This window comes from Dysidea avara, chromosome 2 (assembly GCF_963678975.1).
Source record: "Dysidea avara chromosome 2, odDysAvar1.4, whole genome shotgun sequence".
Taxonomy (NCBI): domain Eukaryota; kingdom Metazoa; phylum Porifera; class Demospongiae; order Dictyoceratida; family Dysideidae; genus Dysidea; species Dysidea avara.
The window spans coordinates 34563208-34589542 of record NC_089273.1 but is presented as its reverse complement, the minus strand read 5'-3'; the positions used below and the strand labels follow the sequence as shown (position 1 = coordinate 34589542).

Genomic DNA, 26335 nt, shown 5'->3' with positions numbered 1-26335 from the left:
CAGGTGAGCCCATTTCCCTAACTGCTATTGTATCATGCCTGTCTGAAGGCATCAGTCAGTCAGTCAGGCAGTCAATCAGTCAGTAGAAAATTCCACTCAAAAATTTAAAACCTTTATAGCAACTTTTTGGAAGCATTTTAGGTCACACTGTAGGCTTGACTATGCCTAACCAATACTGCCAAGCTGTTATGAAGAAAAAAGTGAGTCAATTCTTTAGGTTAATACTTTGTCACTGAAAGACACTATACAGTACTACCGTACCGTATGATAAGAAAAGATGAGGAAAGTTACAATAAGCTATCTAGTTAATAATACAAATTCGTCACCCATACTGATACTTTGAGTATTGGTATATAACAATTAAGTTTAATCACCTTACATAATCTCTTTTACTTAATGGTCTACAATAAGTTTCCACTAAATCAGTGATTTAGTGGAAACTTCTCAAAAATTAAATGGCTCCACAATGTCAATGCCTATGTTCTCACACATCAAGTGCAAGAGAGATCTCTATTTATAGACTCACTCATAGCAACTGACTGTGGGATTTAGTTTATGTGATCATATACAAGTTATTAAGCAGTCTGACTCTACAAACTTCTTCACATACACAAATACGGTACAGATTTGATCCAACATTGCACTCGCGGGCGAGTGCGATCGATCCTGCTCAAATACTCGTGAAGTCTCGCTCGATCTTTTTCTCGAGGACTCTAGCTTTTGTCAATTGAGCACTCGATTAAACTTGTACGAGTGCTTGATCGGCTACAATTACATTCGAACTGAAATCTGTAGAAAACCAACTCTGTAAGCCTGAACTGAATATTTAAGGTTGTTATTACTGATATTAACCTTTTGTACTTTCGCTACAGGTGGAATTAAGAAGTGCCAACTGCTGCTACGCACGTACGTAAATGCTGACATTGTAGGAATGGCCTGGCTGGTAGCGTTGGATGTGTTAACAAAGCCACTGAAGACAAAACAAAAGCCGATGTGAAAGCCAAAGGTGCTGAACATAACACAAAACACTCAATTTCGCTGCTAAGTAAGTGGTAAGGATGTGCGTACATGAATGCTGACGTGTATATTAATTGCAGGCATGGCCCTAGTGGTGTCAGACGTGTAGACTGAAAGCCATCAAAGCGGACAGTGAAATAAAAGCCAAGCCACAGAAGATGTCGTACATATTTACGAACACTAAAACACTCACCTTGATATTTTATATCTTTACAGATACGTAATAGCAAGTTGAAATAATATTACAACAATAAAACAAGTTTACAACAATCTGCATGAATATGTTGGCATACACCATATAATTAGTTTGTAGAATTAGGGCGGGGTCGGTGTTTATCAGTAGTTAGACAATGGTATGCAGCGTTTCATTTGATGTGTGGAGGTCTCTTATTTGTGAAGAAACCTGGTATCAGGTGTCTTACTGGTAAGACACCCGACAGTTGTTTACAACCACAATGTGGTCTACAGTAATGCAATTAGCCTTTTGTGGACAATTAGTATTTCGCACATCAGCAAACACCAAGCGATTGCGAGCAGATACACTCAGGTACGCTGTTATCGTGGGTAGCTCAGTGGATTTATAGACCATCGTGGTACAAGCCATTAATTCAGTTTGTGGCCTTCGCCATATTAAAGCACGCTCTGTAGACCATGCAAGACAGCCATGTTGGCACCGGCTATTCCCATTTGCTGCCATTCACACATATCCATAATGCTTCAAACATATTTTTTTATCGACTTTCCAAACCTTCAGTTAGTCGCGCTTCATGGCTTGCGTGACCTCACATCTTTTGCTCGCTGAAATACCCTAGGTGTTTACAATGGGAACTCTCTATACTAACTCACTGCTTCTACGCCATTGTCTAAAACACTTAGACACTCACAATAGGCGTCTTCAAGGATTTAAAAACCTGAGGTGACGTCAATAATTACCTCGTACCGAGGCATAGTTTCACGTTTCTTTCCTCAGAGGATCTTTCTCAGTTGAGGGTGTTCAACTACAAAACAGAAGAAAAATTTAACAGGAGTAAGTAATGTAATAGTATGCTTGTTTTAATTAGTACGCTAGTTCAGTGTCAGCTGCGTGTATGGTAGGAATATTAAACTAGGGAGCTACAGCAAAATTAAGGCTAGGTCTAGAGCTTCGAGTGCAAGTCACTTTTCTTGCGAGTTAGAAACCCTTGAATCGACAAAACTCTAGAGCATCAAGGGGTGTGGCACTAAATCGCTTGATATCGAGTGCCACGCTCTCGAGTTACGCCCCCGCGATTGCAACGTTGAATTAAATCTGTACCGTATGTATGAATTCTCTAAGTGGATTCAGACATTACGTATTGTTTACACTACTATAGTCTTCAAGTAGGAGGATGTTTCAGAACCATTCGAGGTGACAGTGAGCCATGGAACGTGAGTTACAGATCCCTAATCAAACTTAAAATTCCTAAACTTTCCTTCTGCTAGTTTGTTTACCTTTTCATACGTAACATTATTACGACTGGTGAACCTCTGCATACCGCATTAGAAGAAAGAATGGCACGAGGCTTTTTGTTTTCATCTGGACACACACCCCAAATATCAACTATTTAAATAGTGAAATAGCCATTATGCTTTGATCAGCTATGTTCAGCCCATTACAAGCACTACAAATAAAGAACATTATGAGAAGGAGTTCTGGAATCAATCTAGTCACAATGGAAATTCCTGTTACAAACATAGGGTAGCCATTGTGTAGTAGTATCTTAACCCTTTCCTACCGAAGTTATTTCGTAAAACCGCAGAAAAACCTCAGGAAATGAAATTTTATGGCTTGTGTGATCTTTGCGCGATACGTGAGGACCCCACCCATTAATTAACACGGAACGCTATATACCATATGAAAGCCATCTTTCAAACATCTAAAAACCTTACAACAAAACACATAACTCACGCACTTTGAAGTGAAGAAAGGCACATTGTTATTCTTCACCATAGCAGCGAAAGATGGACGCCGCCATCTTGTTATAACCCCCGGTTACATCATACTGTATATTTTTAGAATTCTTATCACGTGAGGAGTAGTTTTATTCTTAGTAGAACACACCATGATGCTCAGAGCGAAAGTTATCGAAATTTAAACAGGTACAATTGTTTTTGATGCGTGTTTGTGTGTTTATATGTATTGATAGTTCCCCATACTTGTTCTTATCGCTTCGCGTTAAACTTTATTAGAAACGCCTGGGCCTACTCAGCAAATTGGTGGTTATTTCAATTTCATAGCCCTTAGGACGAAAGAGTTATGGGTCCATTTATAAAGGGCACCCGTGGCACGCATTTTTTAGCAATATATTAGCCATTCGGTAATAAAGGGTTAAATCAACACTTTGAGCTATCAGCAAAGATAATGAGCACAAAGGAGGGCACGGTCATGAGTCCATTAAACATTGTACATAGTGTGGTATGCCAACAGGATGAGGCAGCAACAAAAACCAAAAGAATCAAGCCCATAGCTTAGCCTTTATTGAGTTATGCTTGTTTGAAGGCATCAGGCAGGCAGTTAGTTAAACAGTAGAAAAGATTATTTTTTTTCATTCTGTAGGAACATATCAAAAGCATTTCAGCTCATGTTGATGGCATTTTTTGGCTTAGCCTTACTTAACCAATACTGCCAAGGTACCATGAAGTTATTGCAAGAATGGCTTTTCTGGTCAATATATTTTTTTTGTGAAGAGGTGGCGGCAAACTTCTATGATTATGGCTAAGGCCACAACCTGAATTAACAGATACTTTCAAGTATTAATCATCTACCACAATGCTTTAGTCCACTGAAGAATAACATACAGTATCAGATTTAATCTGTTGCACTCGCAAGCATGGCATCACACGATATCGAGCAATTTTGTGCCATGCCCCTCGATGCTCAAAAGTTTTGTCAATTCGAGGGTTTATAACCATTATATGTCATTTGCTCTTGAAGCTCTAGACCTAACCTATTTTGCTGTAGCTTCCTAGCTCATATTCCTACCATACAATACACACACTGACAGCTATACCACTAGCGTACTACTACGTAACTAGCGTACTAGTACAATATGGCTAGCAACATACCCTTGTTAATCCTTATAAAATTTTCTTTCGTTTTGTAGGTGAAAAACCAGACCATGCAGCCCTCAAGAAAGGACTTCTGATGACAGAAACATGAAACTCTTCAATTACTATCCACTGCTAAACACCAACCCTGCCGTAATTCTAATTACATGGTGTATGCCGACATATTCATGCAGATTGTTGTAAAATTGTTAACATTTCTATTATTGCAATATTACTTCAACTTTCAATCACGATAATAACTGTATAGTAGGGACCACAAAGGAGTAGGCGTGGCCCACGAAATTATATCACCCAAAAACCACCCTCAATTTCCCCTTACGACGATGAGGTAGTATTGGTGAGGTAAAACTAAGCCCAAACAAGCTTTCAGATCGACCCGAAACGCTTTCAGCAAGTTGCTACGGACTTGTATTTTTATTGGACGAAATTTTCTACTGACCGACTGAGTAAGTAAGTAAGTAACTGACTGACTGACTGACTAATGCCTTCAGACAAGCGTAACTTGAAAATGGCTAAGGCTATGGGCTTGACTTTTCACTGTTCGACATCGCTTCGGCCCGACAGATGCCATTTGGCATACCGCAGTACGTACAAGCATTCTTCGTGGACTACCAGTGTCCTCCTTTGTGTCCCATTCATCTTTGCTGGCAGGGAAAGGTGCTGATTTGGCACGAGCAGTGATGGCTTTCCTTCAAAATGGAAACTGTCCGTACTTTTCATAGTGGCTATTTTGATTGCAGAGGTGCTTTTCAAACAGTTCTTGATTCGTATTGCTGTGTAACAGGTTGAACATGGCCAACAGAGAAGCGTAATGGATACTTCACTTTTCAGATGATAATTAATAAATTGGGGCGTGGCACCATTTCTTTTGGTATGCGTAGATTGTAGAGGTGCTTCCGGGAAAGTTCTTGATTTGAAATGCTGTGTAATGGGTTGAACATAGTTGACAACAAAGCGTAATGGATACTTCACTTTTCAGATGATAATTGACATAGCTGGAGCACGCAGGCAAGCGGTGCCATTTCAGATGCAGTATGCGTGGGTTCACCAGTCATAATAAAATTATTTACAAAAAAAAAAAAGTTAACAAACAAGTACATGAAAAAATTTGGAATTTTCAACTAGAGTAGGGACCATAGCACATTGATAAAGAGTACTGAAACAAGTTGGAGTAGTCCATGACAGTAAAACAAAAAGAAGTGTTATATTCCTACTGTGCATTTCCGTTATAGTATCTTGAGCACAGTAGGGTGTACACTTCTTATTGTTTTATTGTCATGGACTACTCCAGCTTGTTTCAGTACTTTTTATCAATGTGCTATGGTCCCTACTCTTGTTGAAAATTCCAAATTTTTTCATGTACTTGATATTTGTAAAGATATACTAAGGTGAGTGTTTCAGTGTTTGCAAATATGTACGTCGTCTTCTGTGGCTTGGCTTTTATCTCACTGTCCGCTTTAGTGGCTTTCTACACATCTTAACACCACTAGGGCCATGCCTCCAATAATATACACAGTGTTGGGCAAGTTACTTTGTAAAAGTAACTAGTTACATCAAGACACACGCTAGTGTTGTGCAGCCCAAGAAGTCAGCACGCAACACCCGTAAGTATATTGACAGGAAGAACGAAAATGCAATTTTCACACCTCCGTAGCTCTGTGCTGCCTTGATGAAACAAGACGATATTTGCTGTGGACACACCCTCCAACTTCAGCACTCCACATTCCAAATTTGACAGAAATTGCTTCAAGCATTCCCGAGATATGCGACTTCAAAAATTGGCTTAGTTCCTTTGTTTTTTTTTCTTCTCATTTTCTTCCTCTTTTTGCACACTTACAAAAACTGCTATAAAATGCGAACGCTATATCCGATTGCCTTGAAATTTGGCACACAGAAGGGGGTATAAAGGGGCATCTCGGTACCAACTTTGGCTGGAATATGATAAACAGGCAAAGAGTTATGAGTGATTATTCACGAAAAATAACACCAATATGTTGTCACTCCTACAAGGTAAACCGCATATGGGAAGAAGCTAAAAATTGGTGGGTGAATAGGTTAACTATTGAACCTCAAACCTTTTGTGGTTTGAAAGAAATCGAGCTAAAAACCAGGAAGATACAACGAAAAAACTAACAGTGTGTAACAATTACACAATCGAGATTAGCTAATAAAAAAACGACAGCTTGCCACGTCTACCAGATAAACCGCTTAGGGGTAATGCATTGAAAATCACTGTACAGATGGAGTAATCATCTTAGAAAGGCTCAGACTTAAAGCCACAGAGTTATAACACAAAATCCAACTTGGTGTAGCAAGTGCGAGATCAAGATACTCTAATAGAGCATTCATCCTAATAGAGCAGTCACCCTGAAGAATTCAAGAGATCAGCTAGAAACAAGTAACCTGTATAGAGATCAGCTACAAACAATTCACCCTGTAGAGAGATCAGCTAGAAGACGTTACCTTGTAGGGAGTTCATGCAACTATGGAAAGAGATAGTTCAGCTAGAAGAAATCACCTTGTAGAGTTCAACTACAAAGAAACCACCATGTAGAGAGTTCAGCTACGTACAAACAAATCGCCCTGTAGAGAGATCAATAGAAGAAGTTACCTTGTAGGGAGTTCATGCAACTATGGAAAGAGATAGGTCAGCTAGAAAAAATCACCTTGTAGAGAGTTCAGCTACAAACAAATCGCCCTGTAGAGAGATCAGCTAGAAGAAGTTACCTTGTAGAGAGTTCAGCTACAAAGAAACCATCATGTAGAAAGATCAGCTAGAATAATTTCACCTTGTAGAGAGTTCAGTTGCAAAGAAACCACCATGTAGAGAGTTCAGCTACAAACTAGTGACCTTGTAGAGACATCAGCTAGAAGAAGTTACCTTGTAGGGAGTTTAGCTACAAAGAAACCATTCTGTAAAGAGCTAAGCTGCAAACAAATCACCTGTACAGAATTCAGCTACAAACAAATCACCCTGTAGAAAGATCAGCTAGAAGAAGTTATCATGTAGAGAGTTCAGCTACAAACAAATCGCACTGTAGAGAGATCAGCTAGAAGAAGTTACCTTGTAGAGAGTTCAGCTACAAAGAAACCATCATGTAGAGAGAGAGTTCAGCTGCAAACAAATCACCTGTAGAGAGTTCAGCTACAAACACATCTCCCTGTAGAGAGATCAGCTAGAAGAAGTCACCTTGTAGAGAGTTCAGTTACAAAGAAACCACCATGTAGAGAGTTCAGCTACAAATTAGTGACCTTGTAGAGAAATCAGCTAGAAGAAGTTACCTTGTAGAGAGTTCAGCTACAAAACAACCATTCTGTAAAGAGTTCAGCTGCAAACAAATCACCTGTACAGAATTCAGCCACAAACAAATCCTCCTGTAGAAAGATCAGCTAGAAGAAGTTACCTTGTAGAGAGTTCAGCTACAAAGAAACCATCATGTAGAGAGAGAGTTCAGCTGCAAACAAATCACCTGTAGAGAGTTCGGCTACAAACACATCTCCCTGTAGAGAGATCAGCTAGAAGAAGTCACCTTGTAGAGAGTTCAGTTACAAAGAAACCACCATGTAGAGAGTTCAGCTACAAATTAGTGACCCTGCAGATACATCAGCTAGAAGAAGTTACCTTGTAGAGAGTTCAGCTACAAAGAAACCATTCTGTAAAGAGCTCAGCTGCAAACAGATCACCTGTACAGAATTCAGGTACAAACAAATCACCCTGTAGAGAGATCAGCTAGAAGAAGTTTCCTTGTAGATAGTTCAGTTACAAACAAATCACCCTGTAGAGAGATCAGCTAGAAGAAGTTACCTTGTAGATCTTTCAGCTACAAACAATCTAATCCAAAACAGCCAAGCTGTAAAAAAAGAGTGCGGCCCTGAGAAAGGCTATGGTGAAAAAAGATGTGAAATCCAAGGTGGCGGCCAAGAAATGGCTGTGATGGTAGGTTAATGGTAAAAATTTTAATAACGACAATTCAGGTGAATTTTGTGCCAAGACCAAGCGGCACCAAATTCACCTGAATTGTTGTTATTAAAATTTTTAACATTAACCTACCATCACAGCCATTTCTTGGCCGCCACCTTGGATTTCACATCTTTTTTCACCATAGCCTTTCTCAGGGTCGCACTCTTTTTTTACAGCTTGGCTGTTTTGGATTAGATTTCACTTCTTTTTGTATTTGTATACCCCAAAGCCGGCCTATGGCCGGCTTTAGGGCTTTTTAACCTGTCATTTTTCTTTACTACAGGAAGAAGAAAAGATGAAGCAGGGTGATTTCTTTGTAGCTAACCTCTCTGCAAGGTGATCCTTCTGGCTGATCTCTCTACCGGATGACTTATTTGTAGCTGAACTCTCTACAGGGTGATTTGTTTGTAGCTGAACTCTCTACAAGGTAACTTCTTCTAGCTGATCTTTCTACAGGGTGATTTGTTTGTAGCTGAATTCTCTACAGGGTGATTTGTTTGCAGCTAAACTGCTACAATATAACTTCTTCTAGCTGAACTCTCTACGGGTGGCTTGTTTCTAGCTGATCTCTCTACAGGGTGACTTGTTTCTAGCTGAACTCTCTACAGGGTGATTTGTTTGTAGCTGAACTCTCTACAAGGTAACTTCTTCTAGCTGATCTTTCTACAGGGTGATTTGTTTGTAGCTGAATTCTCTACAGGGCAATTTGTTTGCAGCTGAACTCTCTACATGGTAGTTTCTTTGTAGCTGAACTCTCTACAATGTGACTTCTTCTAGCTGAACTCTCTACAGGGTGACTTGTTTCTAGCTGAACTCTCTACAGGGTGATTTGTTTGTAGCTGAACTCTCTACAAGGTAACTTCTTCTAGCTGATCTTTCTACAGGGTGATTTGTTTGTCTCTACAGGGAAATTTGTTTGCAGCTGAACTCTCTACATGGTAGTTTCTTTGTAGCTGAACTCTCTACAATGTAACTTCTTCTAGCTGAACTCTCTACAGGGTGACTTGTTTGTAGCTGAGCCCTCTACAGGGTGATTTGTTTGTTGCTAAACTCTCTACATGGTAACTTCTTCTAGCTGATCTTTCTACAAGTTGATTTGTCTGTAGCTGAATTCTCTACAGGGCAAATTGTTTGGTGCTGAACTCTGTACATGGTAGTCTGAACTCTCTACAATGTAACTTCTTCTAACTGAACTCTCTATAGGGTGACTTGTTTCTAGCTGAACTCTCTACAGGGTGATTTGTTTGTAGCTGAACTCTCTACAAGATAACTTCTTCTAGCTGATCTTTCTACAGGGTGATTTGTTTGTAGCTGAATTCTCTACAGGGCAATTTGTTTGCAGTTGAACTCTGTACATGGTAGTTTCTTTGTAGCTGAACTCTCTACAATGTAACTTCTTCTAGCTGATCTCTCTACAGGGTGACTTGTTTCTAGCTGAACTCTCTACAGGATGATTTGTTTGTAGCTGAACTCTCTACAAGGTAACTTCTTCTAGCTGATCTTTCTACAAGGTGATTTGTTTGTAGCTGAACTCTCTGCAATGTAACTTCTTCTAACTGAACTCTCTATAGGGTGACTTGTTTCTAGCTGAACTCTCTACAGGGTGATTTGTTTGTAGCTGAACTCTCTACAAGATAAATTCTTCTAGCTGATCTTTCTACAGGGTGATTTGTCTGTAGCTGAATTCTCTACAGGGAAATTTGTTTGCTGCTGAACTCTGTACATGGTAGTTTCTTTGTAGCTGAACTTTCTACAATGTAACTTCTTCTATCTGAACTCTCTACAGGATGACTTGTTTGTAGCTGAACTCTCTACAGGGTGATGTGTTTGTAGCTGAACTCTCTACAAGGTAATTTCTTCTAGCTGATCTTTCTACAGGGTGATTTGTTTGTAGCTGAATTCTCTACAGGGCAATTTGTTTGCAGTTGAACTCTGTACATGGTAGTTTCTTTGTAGCTGAACTCTCTACAATGTAACTCCTTCTAGCTGAACTCTCTACAGGGTGACTTGTTTGTAGCTGAACCCTCTACAGGGTGATTTGTTTGCAGCTGAACTCTCTACATGGTAGTTTCTTTGTAACCGAACTCTCTACAATGTAACTTCTTCTAGCTGAACTCTCTACAGGATGACTTGTTTCTAGCTGATCTCTGTACAGGGTGACTTGTTCCTAGTTGAACTCTCTACAGGTGATTTGTTTGCAGCTGAACTCTCTTACATGGTGGTTTCTTTGTAGCTGAACTCTCTACAAAGTGACTTCTTCTAGCTGATCTATCTACAGGATGACTTGTTTCTAACTGAACTCTCTACAGTGTAGCGGAACTTTCTACTGGGTGATTTGTTTGCAGCTAAACTCTTTGCATGATTGTTTCTTTGTAACTGAACTCTCTACAAGGTAACTTCTTCTAGCTGATCTCTCTACAGGGCAATTTGTTTGTAGTAGAATTCTCTACAGGGTGATTTATTTGAGCTGAACTCTCTACATGATGGCTTCTTTGTAGCTGAACTCTCTATTAGGTACCTTCTTCTAGCTGATCTGACTACAGGGTGACTTGTTTGTAGTTGAATTCCCTACAGAATAACTTGCAATGTAATATAACTGAGTAAATTATACATGCAGCTGAATGCTTTATTATAGTGACTGTTCTATTAGAGTATCTCGATCTCGCATTTGCTGCACGTAGTTGCCTTTCGAATCATAACTCAGTGATTTGTAATCCGATTCTTATGTACTACTGCAAGAACTTTCTATGATGATTATTCCAGCTACATACTGATTTTCAGCTCGTTGCTCTAAGCGGTTTGCCTGGTAGACACGAAAACTAATAGTTATTTTATTCATAAAAATCGATCGCGTAATTTTGACACAGGTTGGGTTTTGTGTCATATCTCCGTGGTCTTTATCCCGATTCCTTTCAAACCACAAAAAGGCACTCCTACGATGGTTGCTCCATCTACATATCAATTTTCAACTGATTCTTCCAAGGCGTTTACCCTGTAGGCGTGACAGACCTTCGACCTTATTTTACGCAAATAATCGGTCATAACTCCATGAATGTTCATCGGATTCCTACCAAAGTTGGTACGGAGATCCGCCTTAATGAGCCCTTTAAGTGTGCCAAATTTCAGCCCAATCCGAGCACGCATTCGTGTTTTATGGCGAATTTTGCGAAGTGTGCGAAATGAAGATGAAGAAGAAAAAAACGAAGAAATTAAAATGAAATTTTGTTCGCTCGTATCTCGGAAATGGCTGGAGCGATTGTCTTCAAATTTGGTATGTAGACTCCCCTAACTGGGCGGCACGTCTCTAGCAAATTTGGTTCCAATCGGATAAGGAATCACAGAGCTACATAGGTGTGAAAATTGAGTTTACTTTCTTCCTGTTAATATACTCACAGTGTGGCGCACCGGCTTCTTGGGCCGCACGACACACTATCGTGTGTCTTGATTCACCCTGTAGAGAGAGCAGCTAGAAGAAGTCACCTTGTAGAGTGTTCAGTTACAAAGAAACCACCATGGAGAGTTCTGTAATAAGTACTAGTAATAGCATGGGTAGCAGTGAAATTTGGGATAAATATCACGAGTGTTGTATTGGAAATGGGGATAAATTTCACGAGGCGAAGCCGAGTGAAATTTACCATTTCCAATACAACAAGAGTGGTATTTATCCCAAATTTCACTGCTACCCATGCTATTCCCAGTTAATACCATACTCGCTACATATACGCATGCCGTGCATTAGCGTTGCTATGTACGCAATTTGTCACTATGTACTAAACATGTGTCAACACCAATTGTTAACATAAATTCTAGCCAATGAAATTGCAATTACAACTTTTTCACTGCTACCAGTGAAATACGGGATAAATTTCACTGCTACTATTGAGACTTTTGTATGGGCAGTGAAACAGGTATGGTATTAATATATGTATTATTTGTATATATATATATATATATATATATATATACAGGGGCGGATCCAGGGGGGGGGGGGGGGGGGGGGGGGGGGCTTTGGGGGCTGAAGCCCCCCCTTCATATTTAGGTTTTACTTGATCAATATGCTGAGTATTATAATGAAATTTTGTCTTAGCATAATTATATGATCACTAATAATACAAATACTCATAAAATTACCTTATAAACATCTTTCCAAGGTATTATCAGTGGATTTATGCTAAAGTTTATGTAACAAGGACCCGGATCAGCATTGGAGGTGTACAAGATCGAGATACTCTAATAGAGCAGTCAGCTAACTACTCTAATAGAACATTCACTGGAAACATGTAGTTGGTTCTGTTATGGAATTTTTCCAAATCTGCCAGCACCTATACATACAATGAAGTGCATTGGTCTGTTTAAAGGGCTTCTTTCATCTACTAGTGTAGTTAATATGTATGGCAATACTTAATTCAAGTGCACAATTTCCATTGAAAATGCTCTCAGATTCAATCTTGTATTGCTCAAATTTCAAAATTTTCCACTTTCAACATTCTTAATAATTCTAACATGCACCTATTCAGTGTTGTGCAATTGTGAGAGGGGTGCATCATGTACTTGGTTGTCTGTACCTACCAAACTTTTCCATTAGCAAAATGCTTTAGAGAGCCATACCTATAATCTAAAGGCAGTATATAAAATATCTACAGGCAGAAAATATTATGAATTTTATGTGGAAATGTCTCCAAATTGCAGTATTTTAGCATCTATTTTTCAAAATTTTCCTGGGGGGGCATGCCCCCTAGTTCCAGCATGCTTTGCATGCTGGGAAGTGTGCTTTGCACACCTCTACCCAACCTTTAGTTAGCCCCCCCCCTTTTACAAATCCTAGATCCGCCCCTGATATATATATATATATATAATTTGTACATTTACTGATAAAATCAGAAATATTTTAAGTACATCTGCTTCATCTTTCCTTCTTCCTATGGCAAAGAAAAAAAGATAGGTTAAAAAAGTCCCAAAGCCGGCCATAGGGTATACAAATACAAAAAGTGAAATCTAATCCAAAACAGCCAAGCTGTAAAAAAAAGAGTGCGGCCCTCAAAAAGGCTATGGTGAAAAAAGACGTGAAATCCAAGGTGGCAGCCAAGAAATGGCTGTGATGGTAGGTTAATGGTAAAAATTTTAATAATGACAGTTCAGGTGAATTTTTGTGCTGCTTGGTCTTGGCACAAAATTCACCTGAATTGTCGTTATTAAAATTTTTACCATTAACCTACCATCACAGCCATTTCTTGGCCGCCACCTTGGATTTCCCATCTTTTTTCGCCATAGCCTTTTTGAGGGCTGCACTTTTTTTTACAGCTTAGCTGTTTTTGATTAGATATTACTTACAACTGAACTATTTAGTTACAGTTACATATTACCCATAAAATAAAGTAACTATAATAATATTACATATTGTATTACTTTATGTCCACAGCCTTAAGCTGTCACGTGTGAAATTACAACTTTATCACATGACATGATTGTGTTGTTGGACAATGTGCAAATCTTGGTTATAAGTAAGAAGCTGGTGAATAAGCTTCATTCAGTAGGCTTCGTTACTTCGTTGTGGCTAGGCATTACTCAGAGGATAACTAACAAGATTAGTAACTTCATTACTTGTAGTAATAATCAGTGGCGTAGCTACACCCAGGCATACCCGGGCATTTGCCCAGGCATCACTTCACTTTGCCCGGGCATCAGAAAATAGTTGGGTCACGCAGCCACTCAAAATATCTTGTTTAGCACATAAATCCTCCCCCACCCCCGTTGCCATTAATTCTACACCATTTTCCAACAGCTTCTGCCTCGGGTTCTGCCTACCATCGACACTTACACCCTCTCTAAAAAAGGGGTGCACCGCGATATGAAACAAATTAGTGCTGCGCGTTCAGTTAAAATCAGAAAATGGCGCCATGTGTTCTCCACGTGACGTGTGAATGTCCACAGTTGGCTGTTAGTTGGATATTGTCTGATTATTGTTTGATGGTGTGAGGTCCGTGATAATGCTCTAAACAGAGTCCTCTAATAGCGCCCGAATTTATTTAGATGCAACATGACACAAGGGGAACAGTGTAGAGCGAGGTGTGGAGTCAGTGTTGTACGATTTAGGAGTGCAGTGTGATATGTGATGTGAGCTATTACTAAAACACAATTGTATTAATCGCAGTGGTGGGAGATCACCAGGATTTTTGCCAGTTTTGCCGCCATTTTTTGTAGACTTGAGTTCACTGAAGCAGAGCCAGTCAGTGGATGATTTGTCATGTTTAGTGAGCCACATCTTCAATGGAGGACTGGAGGAGGACTTATCACACAAGATCTCTTAAGTGTGTTGGGGCGCTGCACGTGATTACTACTACATGTACATCCCACAATCGATTAGGTAGCAATCATGCAGTAACGATTAGCTAGATAGGCGACTATATAAATGCTTATGTTCATGCACCATACAGATAGAGTTAGCAGCTATACAGGATAACTAGCCATGCTTTGCACTAAAAACAATTTTTGTATGAGTGTATGTATGAACATCCCACAGGTTGCTCACTCAGTTGCTTGCAAGGTTAGTGGTTTGCCCGGGCATCACAATTGGTCTAGATACGCCCCTGGTAATAATATTACATAATATTAGATTCGTTACAGCAACTATATTACTTAGGTAACGCATTACATTTGTAAGCAAAGTAACTTGAGTTATATCACCCGTTTTTATAATGTATTTCGTTATATCACTTAGTTACCACAAAAGTAATAATATTACTTAACGCGTTACTCCCAACACTGAATATACATGTCAGCATTCATGTACATACATATAGTTACATCCTTCATCACTTACTTAGCAGTGAATTGTTTTGTGTTGTAAAATGTATAGCATCTCCTTTGGCTTTTATGTCAGCTTTTGTCATTAACACATCCAACACTACCAAGGTCATCCCTACAACTAATATTATATGTCAGCATTTACATACATAGCTGAACCCTTACCACAAAGTAGCTAGCTACTACGTACGTAGCAGCAGTTGGCCATAGTTGTAACTTCCTAATTCCACCTGTAGAAAAGGTTAATATCATTTAAATTATATTCAGTTCAGGTTTACTAAGTTGGTTTTCTACAGATTTCCGTTAGAATGTACCTAATTGTAGCCGATCAAACATTCATATGAGTACTTGATTGACAATAGCTAGAGTCCTCAAGGAAAAGGAATTCACAAGTATTTGAGCAGAAACAATCACACTCGCCTGCAAGTGCAACGTTGGATTGAATCTGTACTGTAGCTAGCAATAGAAAATGAGTGTTACCTGTTACAATCAGCTCACAATTACATCAATTTCCTTGGTGTTTAACATAATAATTGTCTACAAGAGGCTAACTGCATTGCTATAGGTTTCTTTGTTGTTAGACAATGGTAGGTAAATCATGGAGGTCTTTTATTTATGAAGAAATATCAGGTGTCTGATGGGTAGGTAAAACAGTAGACCCAGGAACCAAGGACCTCGTGGTATCTCACAATTATAAGTGCCTCTGAAAGAGTGCCTGAAGCTGACTGTATTTATAGGCCACTCGCCTGCTACACAATGAGTACACTAGTTTATTATGTTGTCTAGCTTATAAACATTGTACACATCACGGTGTACGTATGAGGTGTGGTTATTGAGCTTCTCGGCTGAAACTTACTTAGCTATTTCACCTGAATATTTGTTTGCACAATGTTTCTAAACTTTAGTAGCTAGACAACTAGGATGCTCATTGTGCAGCTGGTGAGTGGACTATAATTGCAGTCAACTTCACACTTTTCAGAGGCACTTATAATTTCTAATTAGTTTAAACATTGTGTGAGACACCGTGATTAGGAAAAAGTGGATTGGCCATGTGAGGCTACTTGCAGAAGTCCCTGCATAGTACAAGTATATAATATTGTAGAGTGTACAAAATTCCAAGAATAGTTGGATATCCACAGGTCTCCAGGTACGTAACTGAGACACAAAGGAGGACAAAAGTAAGTTCAAGGTTCATCTGCTGCATACAGTAGGTAAAAAGGCATATCTTGGGCCTGAGTGATATTGAACAGTGATGAAATCAGGCCCATAAAGATAACTAGTCGTGCAATGCTTGGCTGAATGTATCTGTCAGTTGATTATTTCAAGAAAATTCAGTTATATAAAATTTATTTTCATAAAAACTTGTTGGATGCTTTTGGTATCACTCAGAAGACACATTTGGGTAAGATTACGCCTAACCAATACTGCCAAGCTGTTAAAAACAGAAAAGTGAGTCTATTTTTTAGCTCAATACTTTGTCATCAGAAGATGGAAACCTTCATGATCCCTATTATACAGTACAACTATACTGTATGATTAGCAACTTTCAAACCAGCTAAAATAGATGGAAAGTCACGTGACTTTCCATCTACAGTTCTTAACACTAAAAATCCTAATCAATCGCCTACACATATACTTTTGAGTACTGTTGGATGGCAAATTAACAATGAAGTTTACATCACCTCACTGGATACTTATGTATCTCTATTATTACAAGGTACAGATATTGCAATAGTCAACAATAAGTTTCCACTAAATCAGTTCTTTAGGGAAACTTTTCAAAAATTAAATTACCAACAAATATGTACAAAACTGTTCCACACAGTCACTACATGAAGGGTCTCTATTAATAGATTCACTCACAGTAACTGATTGTGGGATTAGTTTACATGTGTGATCATATAAAAGTTATCAAGTAGTCTGACTCTATAAACTTTTTTATTTTTATTTTTTTTTTTTAGGTAATATGCAGAAGCCACTACATGCTATCTACATATGAATCTAACACATTTGCAGTAATGGAGAAACACATCAGACACAAAGGAGGACAACAGTAAGTCCATGATTCATCTGCTGCATATAGACAAAAGGCATGTCTTAAGCCAGAGTAACATTGTAAAGTAACAAATTAGGCCCACAGCATGTTGAGCAATGATTGGCCGAAGGCAATAGTCAGTTAGTTGAGTTAGTAAGAAGAAACTTCAATTAAAATTATTTTATCAAAACTCGTTGGAAGTGTTTGCATGGGTTCACTTAGAAAACAAATTTAGGCTTGACTATGCCTAACCAATACTGCCAAGCTGTTATGAAGGAAAAAGTGATTCTATTCTTTAGGTTAATACTTTGTCACTGAAAGACACTATACAGTACTACTGTACCATATGATAAGAAAAGATGAGGAAAGTTACAATAAGCTATCTAGTTAACAATACACATTCATCACCCATACTGATACTTTGAGTATTGGTATATAACAATTAAGTTTCTTTTACTTAATGGTCTACAATAAGTTTCCACTAAATCAGTGATTTAGGGAAACTTCTCAAAAATTAAATGTCCCCACGTGGTTAACAAAATTAATTTCTCACATCAAATGCAAGATATCTCTCCATTTATAGACTCGCTCATAGTAACTGATTGTGGGATTTAGTTTATGTGACCATATGCAAGTTATTAAGCAGTCTGATTCTATAAACTTCTTCACATACACAAATATGTATGAATTCTCTAAGTGGATTCAGACATTACGTGTTGTTTACACTACTTCAAGCAGGAGGATGTTTCAGAACCATTTGAGGTGACAGTGAGCCATGGAACGTGAGTTACAGATCCCTAATCAAACTTAAAATTCCTAAATTTTCCTTCTGCTAGTTTGTTTAGCTTTTCATACGTAACATTATTACAACTGGTGAACCTCTGCATACCGCATTAGAAGAAAGAATGGCATGAGGCCTTTTGTTTTCATCTGGACACACACCCCAAATATAATCTGTTTAAATAGTGAAATGGCCATTATGCTTTGATCAGCTATGTTCAGCCCATTACAAGCATTACAAATAAAGAACATTATGAGAAGGATTTCTGGAATATATCTAGTCACAATGGGAATTCCCGTTACAAACATAGGGTAATCATTGTGTAGTAGTATCTTAAATCAACACTTTGAGCTATCAGTAAAGATGATGAGCACAAAGGAGGGCATTCTCATGAGTCCATTAAACATTGTACATAGTGTGGTATGCCAACAGGATGAGGCAGCATCAAAAACCAAAAGAATCAAGCCCATAGCTTAGCCTTTATTGAGTTATGCTTGTTTGAAGGCATCAGACAGGCAGTTAGTTAAACAGTAGAAAAGATTATTTTTTCATTCTGTAGCAACATATCAAAAGCATTTCAGCTCATGTTGATGGCATTTTTTGGCTTAGCCTTACTTAACCAATACTGCCAAGGTACCATGAAATTATTGCAAGAATGGCTTTTCTGGTAAATATTTTTTTTTTGTGAAGAGGTACCGGCAAACTTCTATGATTATTACTAAGGCCACAACCTGAATTAACAGATACTTTCAAGTATTAATCATCTACCACAATGGTTTAGTCCACTGAAGAATAACATACGATACAGATTTAATCCATCATACTTGCAAGCATGGTATCACTCGATATCGAGCAATATTGTGCCAAGCCCCTCGATGCTTAAAAGTTTTGTCAATTCAAGGGTTTATAACCATTATATATAAAGTCATTTGCTCTCGAAGCTCTAGACCTAACCTATTTTGCTGTAGCTTCCTAGCTCATATTCCTACCATACAGTACACACACTGACGGCTATACCACTAGCATACTACGTAACTAGTGTACTAGTACAATATGGCTAGCAACTTACTCTTGCTACTCCTTATAAAATTTTCTTCCATTTTGTAGGTGAAAAACCATACCAAGCAGCCCTCAAGAAAGGACTTCTGAAGAAAGAAACATGAAACTCTTCAACTACTATCCACCGTTAAACACCAACCCTGCCGTAATTCTACAAGCTACGTAATTACATGGTGTATGCCAACATATTCGTGCAGATTGTTGTAAAATTGTTAATATTTTTATTGTTGCAATATTACTTCAACTTTCAATCACGATAATAACTGTATAGCAGGGACCACAAAGGAGTAGGCGTAGCCCACAAAATAACATCACCCAAAACCAGCCTCAATTTTCCCTTATGACGATGAGACAGTATTGGTGAGGTAAAACTAAGCCCAAACAAGCTTTCAGATCGACCCGAAATGTTTTCAACAAGTTGCTACGGAATTTTATTTGTATTTGACAAAATTTTCCACTGACTGACTGAGTAAGTAAGTAACTGACTGACTGACTGATTCCTTCAGACAAGTGTAACTCAATAATGGCTAAGGCTACAGGGTTTACTTTACACTGTTCGACGTCACTTCGGCCCGACAGATACCATTTGGAATACTGCAGTACGTACAATGCATTCTTCATGGACTACCAGTGTCCTCCTTTGTGTCTTATTCATCTTTGCTGACAGGGAAAGGTGTCGATTTGGCGTGTAAAACAATAAAATAGTAAAACAATAATTCTTGTTTATTCTTGTATTACTGGGGGGGTGCTCTGTACAGTTGCGCATATGGCTTCCCATAAATTATGTTTTCTGCTATAACTTACGAACGGATTAGACTATTCTGCTAAACTCTTTTTATTTGCAAAGAACTATCACTACTGCACAGTTTAGTCCAAATCCCATGTCTTAACTCACCGTAGAAGGCAAGTTATAAATTTCCACTTCAAACTAGAACTAGTCCCACAGTTTATGCCCTGGAGACTTCATTCTTTAAAAATACATTATTGAAAACTGTACAAACAAATGTGCATTTCTATTTTTGTTCTCTGGCTTCTCAGTCATCAGATACTCTTCTTCCGCTTTTGTGCTGGCACTAATCAGTCTTCTTTACCTCTACGCCATTCCTCGCCAGAACGAACTATCAAAAAACGACAAACGCTCTTTTAATGCATAAATATCATGCTTGCCCATCTGAAATTTTCATGCCTATCGAGTCTAAAATGACGAACTAGTTCGAATTTTAGTATCAAGGTGTAGAAACTGAGGCGCCCGCAGCTGTTCTATGGCCACAGTTATTGTTTCTTAATTGCGTAACCTGAAGATAATCGGTAAATTACGGATCGCTATATTCATTAGACCACGATGAAGAAGATACAACACTTACTTTGCTTCCTTCATGTATATCGCTCTTCTTTCTTCTTTTGTGGCAGGTTATTTCATCATAAAAGACATTTTCTCGTTGGGAGGTTATTTCATCATAAAAGACATTTTCTCGTTGGGCGCTGTACAGAACACCCTTAACACCACTAGGGCCATGCATCCAATAATATACATGTCAGCATTCATGTACATACATATAGTTACATCCTTCATCACTTACTTAGCAGTGAATTGTTTTGTGTTGTAAAATGTATAGCATCTCCTTTGGCTTTTATGTCAGCTTTTGTCATTAACACATCCAACACTACCAAGGTCATCCCTACAACTAATATTATATGTCAGCATTTACATACATAGCTGAACCCTTACCACAAAGTAGCTAGCTACTACGTACGTAGCAGCAGTTGGCCATAGTTGTAACTTCCTAATTCCACCTGTAGAAAAGGTTAATATCATTTAAATTATATTCAGTTCAGGTTTACTAAGTTGGTTTTCTACAGATTTCAGTTAGAATGTACCTAATTGTAGCCGATCAAACATTCGTATGAGTGCTTGATTGACAATAGCTAGAGTCCTCAAGGAAAAGGAATTCACAAGTATTTGAGCAGAAACAATCACACTTGCCTGCAAGTGCAACGTTGGATCAAATCTGTACTGTAGCTAGCAATAGAAAATGAGTGTTACCTGTTACAATCAGCTCACAATTACATCAATTTCCTTGGTGTTTAACATAATAATTGTCTACAAGAGGCTAACTGCATTGCTATAGGTTTCCTTGTTGTTAGACAATGGTAGGTAAATCATGGAGGTCTTTTATTTATGAAGAAATATCAGGTATCTGATGGGTAGGTAAAAACAGTAGACCCAGGAACCAAGGACCTCGTGGTATCTCACAATTATAAGTGCCTCTGAAAGAGTGCCTGAAGCTGACTGTATTTATAGGCCACTCGCCTGCTACACAATGAGTACACTAGTTTATTATGTTGTCTAGCTTATAAACATTGTACACATCACGGTGTACGTATGAGGTGTGGTTGTTGAGCTTCTCGGCTGAAACTTACTTAGCTATTTCACCTGAATATTTGTTTGCACAATGTTTCTAAACTTTAGTAGCTAGACAACTAGGATGCTCATTGTGCAGCTGGTGAGTGGACTATAATTGCAGTCAACTTCACACTTTTCAGAGGCACTTATAATTTCTAATTAGTTTAAACATTGTGTGAGACACCGTGATGGGTAAAAAGTGGATTGGCCATGTGAGACTACTTGCAGAAGTCTCTGCATAGTACAAGTATATAATATTGTAGAGTGTACAATATTCCAAGAATAGTTGGATACCCACAGGTCCCCAGGTACGTAACTGAGACACAAAGGAGGACAAAAGTAAGTTCAAGGTTCATCTGCTGCAATCAATAGGTAAAAAGGCTTATCTTGGGCCTGAGTGATATTGAACAGTGATGAAATCAGGCCCATAAGGATAACCAGTTGTGCAATGCTTACCTGAAGGTATCTCTCAGTTGATTATTTCAAGAAAATTCAGTTATATAAAATTTATTTTCATAAAAACTTGTTGGATGCCTTTGGTATCACTCAGAAGACACAATTGGGTAAGATTACGCCTTACCAATACTGCCAAGCTGTTAAAAATGGAAAAGTGAGTCTATTTTTTAGTTCAATACTTTGTCATCAGAAGATGGAAACCTTCATGATCCTATTATACAGTACAACCATACTGTATGATAAGCAACTTTCAAACCAGCTAAAACAGATGGAAAGTCACATGACTTTCCATCTACAGTTCTTAACACTAAAAATCCAAATCAATCACCTACACATACACTTTTGAGTATTGTTGGATGGCAAATAAACAATGAAGTTTACATCACTTCACTGGATACTTGTAAACATATCTCTATTATTACAAGGTACAGATATTGCAATAGTCTACAACAAGTTTCCACTAAATCAGTTCTTTAGGGAAACTTTTCAAAAATTAAATTACCAACAAATATGTACAAAACTGTTCCACACAACCACTACATGAAGGGTCTCTATTAATAGATTCACTCACAGTAACTGATTGTGGGATTAGTTTACATGTGTGATTTTAAGCTAGTATGCAGAAGCCACTACATGCTATCTACATATGAATCTAACACATTTGCAGTAATGGAGAAACACATGGGACACAAAGGAGGATAACGGTAAGTCCATGATTCATCTGCTGCATATAGACAAAAAGGCATGTCTTAAGCCAGAGCAACATTGTAAAGTAACAAATTAGGCCCACAGCATGTTGAGTAATGATTGGCCGAAGGCAATAGTCAGTTAGTTGAGTTAGTAAGAATAAACGTCAGTTAAAATCATTTTATCAAAACTCGTTGGAAGTGTTTGCATGGGTTCACTTAGAAAACAAATTTAGGCTTGACTATGCCTAACCAATACTGCCAAGCTGTTATGAAGGAAAAAGTAAGTCTATTTTTTAATATCAATTGAATCGTATTCAGCTCAGGCTTACGAAGTTGGTTTTCTACATATTTCAGTTAGAATGTACGTAATTGTAGCCGACCAAGCACTCATATAAGTTTAATTGAGTGCTCGATTGACAGAAGCTAAAGTCCTTAAGAAAAAGTTCGAGTAGAACTTCACAAATATTCGAGCAGGAACAATCACTCTCGCTCACGAGTGCGATGTTGGATTATATCTGTACTGTAGCTAGCTACAGAAAATGAGTGTTACCTGTTACAATCGGCTCACAGTTACATCAATTCTCTTGGTGTTTAAAATAATAATTGTCTACAAGAGGCTAACTGCATTGTTATGGGTTTCATTGTTGTTAGACAATGGTAGGTACATCATGGAGGTCTTTTATTTATTATTGTAGAGTGTATAAAATTCCGATACCCACAGGTCCCCAGGTACGTAACTGGGACACAAAGGAGGACAAAAGTAAGTTCAAGGTTCATCTGCTGCATACAGTAAGTAAAAAGGCATATCTTGGGCCTGAGTGATATTGAACAGTGACAAAATCAGGCCCATTAGGATAACTAGTTGTGCAACGCTTGGCTGAATGTATCTCTCAGTTGAGTATTTCAAGAAAATTCAGTTACATAAAATTTATTTTCATAAAAACTTGTTGGATGCCTTTGGTATCACTCAGAAGACACATTTGGGTAAGATTACGCCTAACCAATACTGCCGAGCTGTTAAAAATGGAAAAGTGAGTCTATTTTTAGTTCAATACTTTGTCATCAGAAGATGGAAACCTTCATGATCCTATTATACAGTACAACCATACTGTATGATAAGCAACTTTCAAACCAGCTAAAACAGATGGAAAGTCACATGACTTTCCATCTACAGTCCTTAATACTAACAAGTTGATGTTGTGCTACTTCTAAAAACCAAGCTCCATGCAGCTAGCTAACTCATTTGGAACTAACAGACTATGTATTACCATAGATACCATAGATATTATATACTACATATCTATGGTATTACTATTTTTATTATGTTGTGTGATGATGTATAATTTATTGTAATTCTTGGATTTCATAATTCATGAAATTTTTGTAATTCTTCAAATACGTTGCTATGCATTGCTTGTTAAACAACCCACTTTTAACAACATATTACGCACAGAAGTATCTTCTAAAAGTTTGACTATAGTGTTCTTTCCCACAAATTCTCTCGACAAAGCCTCAAAGCTGCTCTTCATTTTCGTTCGTGTACGTCAGGGATACGCCCCTTTCCAACTTGAAGGGATAGGCTATTTATGGTAGTCTACGAGGCCTGCAATATTGTTTCTCAATTGTTATACGCCTGTAAAACCCGAAGGGAAAGTAATTCACAAAGTCTGAGGAGAGTTGCCACACCTATATTTCAGACCGCTGAAAAGACACAACCTCAAAGCAAAGTTTACCTGTGCGTAAGTTAATATAGACTTCATTTCGCTTTTATTTCTTATGTAAAAGCTGCTTTTACTATAAACAATTTTGCTCATGTGGGTGCGTACGGACAAACATAGGTAGATAGATAGGTACACACACACACTTTTACGAAAACAATTTCAGTAAACCAACGCGCCCACAGCTGGCCTCTGGCCGGTTGTGGGCATGCGCCTGGTTTAAAAATCCAAATCAATCACCTACACATATACTGGTATTTTGAGTATCATTGGATGGCAAATTAACAATGAAGTTTACATCACTTCACTGGATACTTACATATCTCCATTATTACAAGGTACAGATATTGCAATAGTCTACAATAAGTTTCCATTAAATCAGTTCTTTAAGGAAACTTTTCAAAAATTAAATGACCAACAAATATGTACAAAACTGTTCCACACAGCAACTAGTGTTGGGCGATACTGTATCAATATCATTTGATATTTGCTGATATCAAAAAGTATCGATAAATTTCAAAAAAAATTCGATATGTTGATATGATATCTCATGTGATCTGTATTTAATGTGCAATATGCTAATAAATCCAATAATTGGTATGGCTGGGCACAGTTGTTCGATGCTTTCACTGCTTTTGTGCTTTGTTTTTTGGTAGAGGCTATTCGTCCGGTTCCAGACGCCGATTTTACCAAGTTATTCGTCCAGCTCGGTTCATGTGAATAAAAACTTAGACAAAAAACAGTCCTCAAGCGAAAAAAAAAGTCATGACCTGTCCGGGAATCGAACCCGGGACCTCCAGTGTGTGAGGCAAGGATCGTAACCACTGTGTTACGTGGCTCCCAGCTAACCACTTCTCTTAGTTTCCATCTTATATACGTCATTCAAGAAGAAACCTATATAAGAAGAATACCCAGTGAAGAAGAAACCAAAGCTGAATCCGACCCTAACCCTAACACTAACGTGACGTTTGCCTGTTAAGCACAATGATGAATTTCACTGTCTGTATGAAGGTAAGTTTTGGGGTGAGTTTGAGGCGAGCTAGGGTTGGCCCGGCATTGCTGGGACGCTTGCTTCGCTCGCTCCAACCCTAGCTCGCCTCGAACTCACCCCAAAACTTACCTTCATACAACTAGTGTGTTTGATAATCGAGTTATGGGTGACACTGTCGGACGAATAGTACCGGACAAACAGGACCACGCGATCCGAACCGGACAAATAGCCTGGTGAAATCGGCGTCCGGAACTGGACAAATAGCCACTACATTGTTTTTTTCGTTGCTTACAGTGTTTTACTTTTGCTGGTGCTGGTTTTCAAGCAGCCATTTTGTGGTTCAAGGCGTACTTGAGGTTTTACTTTTACTGTTATTGTTTAGTGCAGCGGCATCCACTCCTTTGCAAAGGAAGCTTAAGAGGTGGTCGCACCAGATTAGTGGTTCTTCTCAAGATTCTTACAGGATATCAAGTATGGCAGAACAGCTTGAGGAGCAACCTGAGTTAATGGTCATATCTAGTGACACAGCTACGGCACACTTGGTAGCACATTCTAGTAGTGAGTCTACCTCAGCACGTTCTACCTCTAACAAGAAACAAAGTTTAGTGTTGTCTTATTTCAGAGAGTCAGCAACACATTCAGTGGACAAGGAGGCAATATGTAACAAGTGCAAAGCCAAGGTGTCTACTTATGGAAATACTACAAATATGGTAAAGGTTAGTACAGCATTAACTAGCTATAGCTAATGGTACTGAGCTATACACTGGTAATGTTGACAAGTTGTGCTTGTTTAGTAGTATAGCTGTTGCAGAATTGGGCAGAGTTTGCTGCTCTGCCCACAGAATCTTGATTGGCATGAATCCGCAAGTGATGATTTTATTGACAGTGTTAACTGTTTGGGTATTATGATCGATTCTAATAGTAGCTTTCATCATCGTAAAAGACTTGTAGCCATTATTCATTGTTCACCAATGATAGCTTGCTATAATGCTATAGGTAAAAGGGAGGAGTTGTGCCTGTGTGTAACTCTGAGTGTGGTCAATCACAAAGTGCCTTGCTTGTGTGATTGGTTGCCATATGTATGGTGTTGTTTACAAAGGTGGGGCCCCATCAGTCTGAACTTTGATCGTGCCTCACTGTGGGGCCATTGGGTTGCAAAGTGTTTACCGAATGTTGTTGCTAATCTTGCAGCACCTTTCTTACCACCACAAAGAGGAGTATGAGGAACTACTACAGCAATAACAGGCTGCACAAACTAATAAAAAACAAAAGTTATCATCATGCCACAAGCAGATTTCACTGACGCAGAGCTTCAGTCAAACAGCTGGCTATA

At 38.5% G+C, this 26335-nt stretch overlaps 1 long non-coding RNA gene across 9 annotated transcripts in view; it reads right to left on the bottom strand.

Moving 5' to 3' along the window:
* LOC136247145 (uncharacterized) overlaps positions 1-26335 on the bottom strand; it is a 66227-nt gene that overhangs the window by 14730 nt on the left and 25162 nt on the right. For 4 of the 9 annotated variants that reach the window (XR_010697110.1, XR_010697111.1, XR_010697113.1 and 1 more), the window contains 4 exons: positions 20474-20538; positions 20325-20429; positions 15035-15099; positions 14886-14990 (listed from right to left, as the gene is read on the bottom strand). This is a non-coding gene — a long non-coding RNA (uncharacterized lncRNA). Of the gene's footprint in view, positions 1-1901; positions 2016-4101; positions 4178-14885; positions 14991-15034; positions 15100-18754; positions 18831-20324; positions 20430-20473; positions 20539-26335 lie in introns of all 9 variants that reach the window. The other 5 variants (XR_010697114.1, XR_010697112.1, XR_010697117.1 and 2 more) reach the window with 5 other exon arrangements.